General features: G+C 44.0%; 1 protein-coding gene and 1 long non-coding RNA gene across 2 annotated transcripts in view; one reads left to right on the top strand and one right to left on the bottom strand.

Annotated features, from left to right (window-relative positions):
• Positions 1 to 1,317: 1,317 nt before the first annotated feature.
• LOC125318640 lies at positions 1,318 to 3,031 on the bottom strand. The gene is made up of 2 exons (XR_007200460.1): positions 2,595 to 3,031; positions 1,318 to 1,724 (listed from the first exon to the last, which is right to left on the bottom strand). It is a non-coding gene; the product is annotated as an uncharacterized LOC125318640 (long non-coding RNA).
• A 650-nt stretch (positions 3,032 to 3,681) lies between these two features.
• The window catches only part of RALBP1 (ralA binding protein 1), a 33,538-nt gene continuing 26,559 nt past the window's right edge, over positions 3,682 to 10,660 (top strand). The window contains exon 1 of the mRNA XM_048289432.1: positions 3,682 to 3,783. The gene's annotated coding sequence lies outside the window, so the exon portion shown is untranslated. The remainder of the gene's footprint in view (positions 3,784 to 10,660) is intronic.

Genomic DNA, 10,660 nt, shown 5'->3' with positions numbered 1-10,660 from the left:
ATGCTTAATGGATTTCACACCTAATTCCTAAAAATAAATATAAGAACGCCTGCTTGTATCTTTAATAATATATCTATGGTCACTCCACACTACCAGAATCATGGCTATTCTGATACCTGGCTCCCAAGCCCCTCATCCTGCTGGCTGGAGTGACTTGAAGTTTGCTTGCAATTGCACAGTGACACACAGACCCACACAACACGGATACGCTCTGGTGTCTCCAGCCCCATGACCTATGGTGCCCTCTCCCAAGGCTGGCACTTACACCTTCATGGGCAAAGCCTGAAGACCCGTAAACTGGGAGGAGTTTAATGAGAAGAGAGGACAGACCATGCTGATGAGGTACCTGCAGAGCACACTCCAAAAAGAACCTAACATTTTCCTGTTAGGGCATAATGTCTGTTGGGCTTGGCAAAAGAAACACCTGTACCAAGATTTGACACATTCCCTTGGCACAACATCTTTCATCAAATCACCAGTACGTCATTAAAATTTGTGCTATTGACATGGTAAAACATACTTAGATACAAAACATTGCAAGGAACAGAGTAAGTCTGATTCAGACAAATCCATGTAGGATGTAAGGGTGGCCAAGGCTCAAGTTTTCTTATACCCTTTTCATTGCTTAAGTATTTATAAATTTTCTTCCTACTGCAGAGAACTTGGAATTATTTGACTTTGAGCAACCTGTTCTAGGGCAAGATGTTCCTGCCCATGGCAGAGGGGTTGGAAATAGATGGTCTTTAAGGGCCCTCCCATCCCAAACCATTCTGTGATTCTATGACTCCGTAACAGTGCTCATGGGAGTTGCTTAGGCAGAGTTCAGCGTCATACACTTTTTTTGGCTCTGTTTCTCCTGCCCTGGTAATGTCTGTGAACAACATGCTTTCTCCCCCAAAGACATCAACTAATTTACTACTGCTAGGTTTTCCTGTTGTATCTTCAGGCTCTCATTGTTTCACATTTGTTTCAGTATGTGGCCAACTAGTTTCTTTCCTAAGCTAAATCTTTTTATGTCTGCTGTGTATTCCTTTATTGCTATGGAGAATTACACAGTATGTCTAAAGTTAGCCCAGAATGGTACAGCCCATGTAGACTCCCATCTTTCCAGGACAACCTCAACCCCAGAACTAGCTTTCTTGAAATAGTAGGAGGAGGAAGGAATTATTAACACAGCTATGCCTTTTCCCTTTTCTTTCCCCGACCAAAGGCTTTCTGAAGCTCCCCTGCATTATTATTTTATTACTTTTATGAATCTCAGGTACATCAGTGAGACTGATATTCCAAGCAAAGAGCTTCCCACCTCAGAATCCTTGCTTCATCTTTAAAGCAGTAAGAATTTATTGAGTGAATGTGGGGCAAGCTGAGGGTGTAAGAAAGTACCTCAGTATGTGTAAATTCGCCTCAGACCACAGTGAATTTTGCAAGTCAGAAATCATCCAAATGTGTTTCACATGGCAGTAAATTGGTGTAGTCGGCACTGCACACAATCGCTTGTTTGTCCTCAAAATCTGGGAGAAGATTCATTCTGGGTTCATTAGCTGATGGGCCCATTGTGCATGAACTTTTGTTGGCAGCAGCCTCTGATAATACACATTCTTCAGAGCTGAGAGCCTCTGGCCACTGTCACTTCAAGTGGAGATCCTCTAGGGCAACCATCTCCAGTTACTACGGGATGTTACAGAATTAACCCTTCTCTCTTCTTTAGCCAGGAGTAAGATGGCCTTTACATATAACAAAAAAAGAAACACACTAGCTGTGATGTTAAGTTAAATAGTCTGGTGAGCCCTTACTGTTAAACTGTTTCTTCTGGAGAGGAGGAGGGAGATTGGAAGTTGTGAGGTTATGTAATACGTGGTGGAGACAATATCCCTGTGCTCCAACACTAATCAGAGTGTTTACAAGCCTCCCTTTTGTATCTTCCACTGAATAGCACAAATTCCTGTGGGGGACCTTTTACATTACCGCAGGAGGTGGCACAAAGAGCTCATTCGACAGGGACTAAGCAGCATTGAGTCTCAAGTGAATAAATGGAGCAGGTGGCACGCTGCCACAGTATTAATGTGTCCAATAGGCCGGGGATTATGCTTGAGGCTGTGGGAATGAATTGGCCCTGCTTCTGACTGAAACAAATTGCCCTGTTGATGAGGAAACCTGAAAGGGATTCAAATTACGCAGGTGCTCAATGTAACAGAAACTTGCATTGTAAGAGAGAAAAAAACCCCACAAAATTCCTTACAACATCACTGTAAACAGGATGTATCTTGAGATCGGGATGTGTTCCTTGGCACAGGTTGCCTTGAGCGGCATCCAGAGCATTTCTCAATTTCCCTCACATTCCAGAAAGTGGTAGAGAGGAGTGGGTAACTCCTCTCAGGAGGTCAGGTTTGTTATGTGGGATGAAGCCAGCGCCAGTAGCTGTTTTCATGTGAACTGAGGACATGGAATTCTGTCAGCAGCAACATCAAAGGGAAGGTGGCCCAGGTGCCCCCACCTGTGGGGCTGTATCAGCTCCCACACTGAGACTGATGGCTTTTGGTGTTTGCTGACCTCCCACTCTGACAAGTGTAATCTCATAACTCACTCGTCCATACCTGTCTTTGATCACCATCAACAGAATCTCGGAATCACAGAATGGGTCAGGTTGGAAGGGACCACAGTGGGTCATCTGGTCCAGCCTCCCTGCTCAAGCAGGGTCATCCCAGAGCACATAGCAAAGGATTGTGTCCTGATGGCGCTTGAATATCTCCAGCAAGGGAGACCCCACAGCCTCTCTAGGCAATCTCTTCCAGTGCACGGTCACCTGCACAGTAAAGAAGTTCTTCCTCATATCCACTTCCTGTGGAACTTCCTGCGAATCAGTTTCTGCCCATTGCCTCTTGTCCTATTGCTTGACACCACTGAGAAGAGCCTGCCTTCATCCTCTTAGCATCCTCCCTCCTTCAGATACTTATAGCCATTGATGAGGTCCCCTCTCAGTCGTCCCTTCTCAAGGCTGAACAGGTCCACCTTCCTCAGCCTTTCCTCATAACAGAGATGCTCCAGCCCCTCAATGATCTTTGTTGCCCTCCACTGGAGCTGCTCCAGGAGCTCTCTGTCTCTCTTGTACTGAGGATCCCAGAACTGGACACAGCACTCCAGATGCGGTCTCACCAGGGCTGAACAGAAGGGCAGGATCACCTCCCTCGACCTGCTGGCAATGCTCTCCCTAATACAACCCAGGATATCATTGGCCTTCCTGGCCACAAGGGCCACTGTCAGCTCATGGCCCAGGGATTCTTACGTTCCTTGTGTTCCCAGAGGAGCGATGGGGCTGCTGCCTGCCGGCTCTCGGCGGCTGCTGAGGCAGCTTCACATACTTATCTCACCGGGGTCCCTTCAGGCAGCCGGGCCCCGCCGCCGCGGCCCGAGGGCTTCAACAGCGGCGGGGGCCAAAGGAGCTGGACCTCCCCCCGCGGCGCGCCGGCTGCTGGGAGCTGTAGTGCGGCGGCCGGCAGCGACCTCACGCCCCCGCCGGCAGCGTCCCCCGGGGGGAACTACAGCTCCCGTCGCGCTCCGCGCGCGGGTAGACCGGGCCCGCCCGCTCCCGCTCCCCCGCCCTCGCGGCCGCGCGGAGCGAGGCAGCGGCGCGTGCGCGGTGGCGTGAGCTCGCGCCGCTCCCCGCCCGTCCCTGCGAGCGCCGGGCGGCGGTGGCGGCGGCGGGATGGGGCGCGAGGCGGGGCGTGCCCGCCGCGCGTGAGGCCGAGGCGGAGCCGCTGCGCGGGCGAGCGGGACCCCCCGACGGTCAGTGCGGGGGCGCGGGGGGCGGACGGGCGGCCGACCCGGCCCGACACCCCGGTGAGGGGCGCGGGGCCGTTCCGGGTCCGGGCGGGCGGGCGGGGGCGGAGGAAGAGGGGGAGCACACAACTGGCGGCGCGAGCCGCCACCGCCCCGCGGCGCGCGCGGCTGCCGGGTGGGGGAGGGGCCGGCGCGGGCTGCTCGAGAGGGAGGGGCGGGGCCTCGGGAGGCTCCCCCCATTTCTTCTCGGGTCGCTGCTCGCCCTCCCTCCCTCTCCGCTACCTTCCCTTCTTCCCTCCTCTCTCTTTCTCGTCTCTGCTCCGTCTCTCCTTTCCTCCTCTCTCTTTCCTTGCTTCTTCCTTTCCTTTCCTCCCTCCCCTCCGTTCCCCGTCCGGGCGGGTGTCTGCCCGTGTGCGGTACTTACGGGCCGTGTTGTCCCTCCTGTCCTTACGGGAACAGGCGCCGGGCACCTTGTTTCATTAAGCGTTTGCTGCCTTTGGATCGTGCAGGGTTCGCTGCAGCTCAGTCTCGGATGAGAGCCGTGCTGGGCTGTGGGTTGGCTCTCTGCGAGGTCGTTTTGGGTTGTTATTTTTGTGGGGAGGGAGAAGTCAGGGATTTTTATTAATTTACCTTCACCTAGAAGTCGCATCTTAAAACCCAGAAAATTTACCGTTATTGTGAATTTTCTGCATTTAATGTGGTTAACAGGTTCTAAGGATGTCGTGTTTCCTACCTGATAATGTTGTTTAGAAAGTGTTGTGTTACTGTTCATCATAGAATCACAGAATGGTTTGGAAGGGACCTCAGAGACCATCTAGTTCCAGCCCTTCTCCCGTGGGCAGGGACACCTTTCACTAGACCAGGTTGCTCCGAGCCCCATCCAGCCTGGCCTTGAACACTTCCAAGGATATGTCAGTGGGTGATGTATGAGGAAATACATCTTATTTTTAAGTGCTAACAGATGTTAAAACAAGTGACAAAGAAAATGCCAACAATCTACACCAAAAGTATCTGCTCATGAGAATGATGTGGTTTGGATTTCCCCCACCCTGATGTCTCTGAGGTTAATGATAATTGTTAATAGGAAATAATCATTTTAAAAAACCTAGGCTAAGGCTTTTTTGCCAGCTGCATAAACCAGGGTGATTTGTGCAAGTCCCTTGTTCCAGCATAGGAAGACAGCCCTAACTGCGTTCTTAAAAGTGTTTCTGATCTGGAAACGGCTTGAAGTGCTTACCATGAGTGCTCAGCATTGCCGAAATGCACCCTCTCAGGAGTGATGTTAAGGCTCTGTTGGATATGACGCAGGATGGTAATGGATGTAAATTTATTAATGAGCTTGCAGGAGAATGGCAGAGGGATCCCTTAGATCTCGTAGGTTTGGGTTTTGATGTTGTGTGAAGTGCTGCATGCAGCTTATGGTGAATGGTGCTGTGCTTCATTTCAGTGCAGTCTGTGTGTAATCCATACAGTCAGTGTGACAAGCTCTTGGGGGGCTCTTTCCTACAGAGAAATAAACAGAAATTTAAAAAAGCCCTTCCAAACTGTTGTAGTTTTGAGCATTTAGTACTTCTAAGTGTGTGAAATTTATTAACCCCCTTGCTGTAATGTTCTAGCTAACTACATCAAGAATAGAGTGTCTCTTATGGTGAAGTAGGGAACTTTACATTCCCTGGCCTAGGGATCTTATTTCTAGCTTGCAGAAAATAAGTTGGTTTCTTTAGTCTTCCCACATCTGAAATGGAGCATAGGAATAGCTGCCTTCAAATCTTAATACTCCATGTGCAACTTTGGCACATGTCTTAGTTAAGGTATATTCAGGGGTGGGCAGGCATATTTTGTAGTTTGGATTGGTGGGGTTTTTCCCCAAAGTAAGGATTTTACTGTAAAACCCCTGGTGTGATTGTAGTTATGTGGGAAAGAAAGTTCTTTTTCTGTATGGCAGACTATTTCCTTTTTGATATGTGCATGTCTACACTGGAATATATTGTCCTGGAATTGCAATAACTGTGTTCCTGCTTCAGAGCTGCATGGCTTGATTCTGTTTGTGTCCTTAAAGCAAAGCCGACATGAACAAGTACTGCATCTAACACTTTGGGGTTCTGATCTCCACTGTACCCTTCAGGCACTCTTTCCCAGTAAGTTTTAGCTGTATTTTCTTACAGAAAAGGTTTGCATATTTCCTGGGTAAACATTGCTATTTCTTACAGGCAGTTTTTAGACTAAGATGGAAGATGCTGCTGTTCAGCAGTAAATACCAACAAAGTATTGTAAAGCTGTAAAGCTTGGTGTCGTGTAGCTAGCCTCAAAATGCCAAAATATATGATGTGTATGTATGATATGAAGGTATGATATTTACCTTCAGTTTACTGTAGTATAGTGTAGCATAATCTACCAAGCTTGTCTGTGAACGAATGTATCTGATTATGTTGAATCAGTGAATGATTCGCTACCCTTACAACTAGTCATGGTTTGCTTTGTGCCATCCTTCATCATCTCCTTCTGCTGTTCTCCAGAGCCTCATGGATCATAGTTTTAAAATTGTTGCTCAAGAAATATTAAAAGTATATCAAATGGGCCCAGAGATGGGCTGGAAGTACCTTACGGAGTAGGAAGTTTTACTTAGGCTGCATCCTCAGATGTGGTGGTGTTGAGGGGTGACTGCTGTCCAAATAAGTTTTACATCTGCTTGCCGTGACCAAAACCAGAAGGGTAACGGATGCAGGTTGAGTTTAGAAAAAGGAAGAGTATGACTCCTTTCCTGTCCATACTTACCCTTCTCATCCCAGCCATCCCTCACCTTTTGGGCTTCATGTCAAGGAACACAAACTTGGTTGAAGGTGTGGAGGTGTGGAGGACCACCACTTTGATGGTGGCAGCAACAGCAAATCTGCAAAGCTGAACAGCAGCAGGGATCCAGTGCTCCCTGATTCCAGTTTTTCTTGAGGCTGCAGTAAAAACTGGGGAATGACTGCTTACTTGGGGCAGCTGCTGGGAAGTGGAGGTTGTATATGGTATTACGCAAGTAAGGAGTGGTGATCTGGTAGGTTGGCTCACACAACCCTTGGCTCAAATATATCCAAGGATTTTCTAGTTTATTCTGTGCTGTTACTACCGGATAATGTTCTAGGAAAAATTTATTTAGGTTTTATCAGTAAAGTGTTGTGACAATTTTGAACTAGTAGGGAAGAATTTGTGAAAAAGATAAATATGAAGTACAGTGACTTCAGTGGATAATAAGAAGGTAAAAACAACACTTAATGCCTAAATGAAGTGTGTCTGAGCAAAAATACTTGGAATGTGTAACTGGGTCCTTAGTGTTGTTTACTATTAATTGTGCATTAAAAAAGCACAGAAAGCATCTCTTTTTCTTATCTAATGATGAATTCCAAATATGCATCAGAGACTGAGATCTGCAAATTCAAAACCGTGAGATCACAGTGTTTAGAGCAATGAGTTCACTACCTACGCGGAGTATTTCCTTTGATAATTAATTAAGGTGTGTTTAAATAGAAAACATGATTAGTATTTTTTCCTTGTCTAGTTCCTGTGATACTAAGTAAACAAAAGTACAGATAATGAAGATGTCCCAGTTTCTTTCAGAAGCAGCTTGGTGTAGGATCCTGACTAAAAAATAGCAACTAGTTATTTACTAAACACATAATTTTATAATAATAAAGAAAAAGTGCTTGCCAGATGCTAAAACAGTAATAATGTAAATCTGAGTAAATGTAGAGAATTGTTAATGTGTGTTAATAGTATTGTGATATTTAGCCCAGTTTAAAAAATATTCGTAGAGAAAATGTTATATTTTAAATAAGCAAATTTAGTATTGTTTTCTACATGCAGAATAAAGTAATGCAATTATTCTGATATAATAATAATAATTGAGGAATGTGATGTAAGTCACTTTGTCTGTGCTAGTGTGTCCTTAATCGTTAAGAGCTTGCCATCTGTCCATTTATTGTAAGTGCTAGGAAGATGGGCAGAAATACAGACCTTAAGCAATCAGTGCAAAGAGAAAATTTCTTTAAAAGAAGGATTATGATCCTTGGTGTTACACATTAATTTATGGTGTGACCTTGTAGGTAATCCCTGCCTTGCTTCCATCTAGGCTGCTGTCTTCCCTGGAGGAAGCAGGGAATGGTTAATGATTCTTGCCAGCTACAGCCCGACAGGAGCACAGTGCTGGGGAAGACCCTATGTGAAGGTGCAGAGATGCACTATTTTGGCTGCTGGGGGCTACATTTTTTCATAGGAATAGGTCCACCCTTCATTGCAGTGGAGGGGTCAGCTTCCCGAACAGTAGGAGCAGATTCCTCATATCCACTCTGCCGTCTTTATTCTCCTTCTCACCCACAAGGAACAGAGCTTTTTTAGACTGGCTATTCTGGTCTCTGGAGGCACACGAGGAAAGCAAGGGATGAGTGATGGCTGTTTGCATGAGGTGGGAGCGGCCAGATGGTTGCTGGAGAGGAAGAAAGAGGAGCGAGTGCTGGCTGGTAAGGTTTGACATTCCAAATCAGAATGCAAGTTTGGACCAAACTGGAAATTATTTTAAGGAAAATAAATTTAGCTTCATGTTGGTTGTTTTTTACATTTCTTAGCAGTGACTTATTCTTGAGTCAGTTCCTATAGTTATGTATAGATAAAATGTATTTTTGTTACATTTTTGTCCTCTCTAGTATGAAGATTTCACAGGTTTCTGTTATCTAGGTGAAGGCAGCTCATGAAGTTTGCTTCCTGTTTTACAGTTCAGTGGGATCGCTGGGCTTTTTCTAATACTAGAGGTCAGGACATCTTGCAGAAGGGAGCTCTTGGAACTGATCATAGAACTCTACTACCAGACTTTGAAGAATGGTTTTTGAAAACACAACATAAGATGATAATTCTGTTAGCTTGACACTAGTGGGAAAAGGGATATCACAGTGATAAAAATTGCAGCTTCTCTTTCTCACAAAAAAATAAGTAAGAATTCTTCCAGGATATTATTTCTCTTTAAAATCATACGTAACTTTGTAAAATGGGAGTTACAGCTACGAGTTTGAAGCTATAATTTAATGTTCATCCTATAATGACTTTTGTGAAGTTTAACACTTAACTTACCCTGGTGGTGAAGCTTGTTGCTACTTTAACATTTCTAGCCTGCCCTGTTGTGTTTTGTAAATGAAGATCAGCAGTCAGGTGCAGAATTTTTCTGGATGTTACCATGAAAATAAATTTTCGTTGAGTTTTATTATCGTGAATTAAATTGCGTGCTAAGTGTAAATTCTAGTGTTGAACATGCCAGCAATGAAACTCTCTCGTTTCATGGTAGTAGTAGTTTTCTACCATGAATACTGTGGAAGTTCATAATTCTCAATTAATGTTTTCGTATGTCCAATATAGTGCTTTCATATACTTGATACTGGGTGTATTAATGTAGTGTATAATTACTGATAAAAGATAACTAAGTTGACAAGATATTTTACTGTATTTGTACTACTCCAGTAGATTTTAATATTGTGAACCAAATGCTATATATAAAAGTGTAATGCTAATCTGTACAAAACCCAAAATACCTTTTTTTTAAAAATTGGATTAAAAGAAAAGTGTCATTTCCTCTTCCAATCTTCAATTGTGGTGGCTTCAAAGGAGATGCTGTTCTTTTAAGATAGCCTAAAGAGCTTTTCACCTTTTATGGGATATTTTTAATTGATTGAATGGACTAAAAATGTAAGAGCTTGGGGGTGGGGAAATACCAAGTGATTGAACAGATTTACCCAGAAACTCATTGAATTATATCAGTTTAATGGTTTTAACTTTTCTTGTTCTTCAGATGTTTTAATCTTTACAGGTTCTCTAAGTTTGCTTCCTTCTGGCCACTTGCTAATTTTAGATGCAGAGATCTTTCACAGGTCATGCTTCTGAAGTTTTCATCCTGAACTTTGGGGTTGCAGTTCTCCAAAATTCATACAATGTGTGTCACCAGTGAGCAGATGCCTTTTAAGCAGTCAGGTTTTGAAACGTTGTTGGAGGAAACAAAATTCAACTTTCCAGCTGAAAGAGGAAGTGATGAATATGTGGAGTTCTTTGCTGTCTGGATGGTTCAGTAAATTAGTGTGACTGATATACTAGGATATATATATTTAAATGCATGTTCCTTCACAGAGATAATTAAAAACTAATTTTCTGGCAATGGCTTTCAAAAATGTATCTTTGAATATGCCAGGACCTGTATACACCACCAAAAAGCAATGAAGATGGTGCATCAGTTTTACCTGCGTCACTCATTTTATGTGCTGCAATTTTATGATATCTTATGTGGTCTATGATCAAACTTTTTTGCAGTTTTCTATGGGCTTCTTTTGGTTGCTCATTCTTTATCTTTTATCTTTAAATCCTTTAGGAAGTAAGTTTTTAATGTTATTTCAGTCGAACTTTGAAGACATCTAAAAGATACACAAACATGTCAAAAAAGTTTGCAGTTAGTGTGTATCATTAGAACAGTCAGTTGTAGGTGGATATTTTGACAGGTAATTGCATTTGGTGGGCTTTAGTACTTATGTGCAAGGATTTCACCACTCTTAAAATTGCCTTACACTGATGGAGGCAGTTTATCCCCTTTTGAGGGAGGGATAGGACAAAGGCCATCTTTGGTCTTATGTGTACTGGGGCTTCCATTAAACTGTCTACTCTAATTTTAATTGTAGCAGCATGACTTATGTTTAGACAAGGCAATACAACATTTTGGAATGGCAATCAGAAATTGTTTGGTTCTGTGCTATCAAATGCCAAACTTCTCCTCCATCTGTGGAGCATTTGTATTTTTAATGTTGTATTTGTGTTATTATTCAGTTAATTTTTGTTATATTTGGCAAATAAGTTGAGAACATCCATCAGT

The sequence above is a fragment of the Corvus hawaiiensis genome, chromosome 30, assembly GCF_020740725.1.
Source record: "Corvus hawaiiensis isolate bCorHaw1 chromosome 30, bCorHaw1.pri.cur, whole genome shotgun sequence".
NCBI lineage: Eukaryota > Metazoa > Chordata > Aves > Passeriformes > Corvidae > Corvus > Corvus hawaiiensis.
The sequence above is the reverse complement of the archived record's forward strand: the minus strand, read 5'-3'. Positions and strand labels throughout refer to the sequence as shown.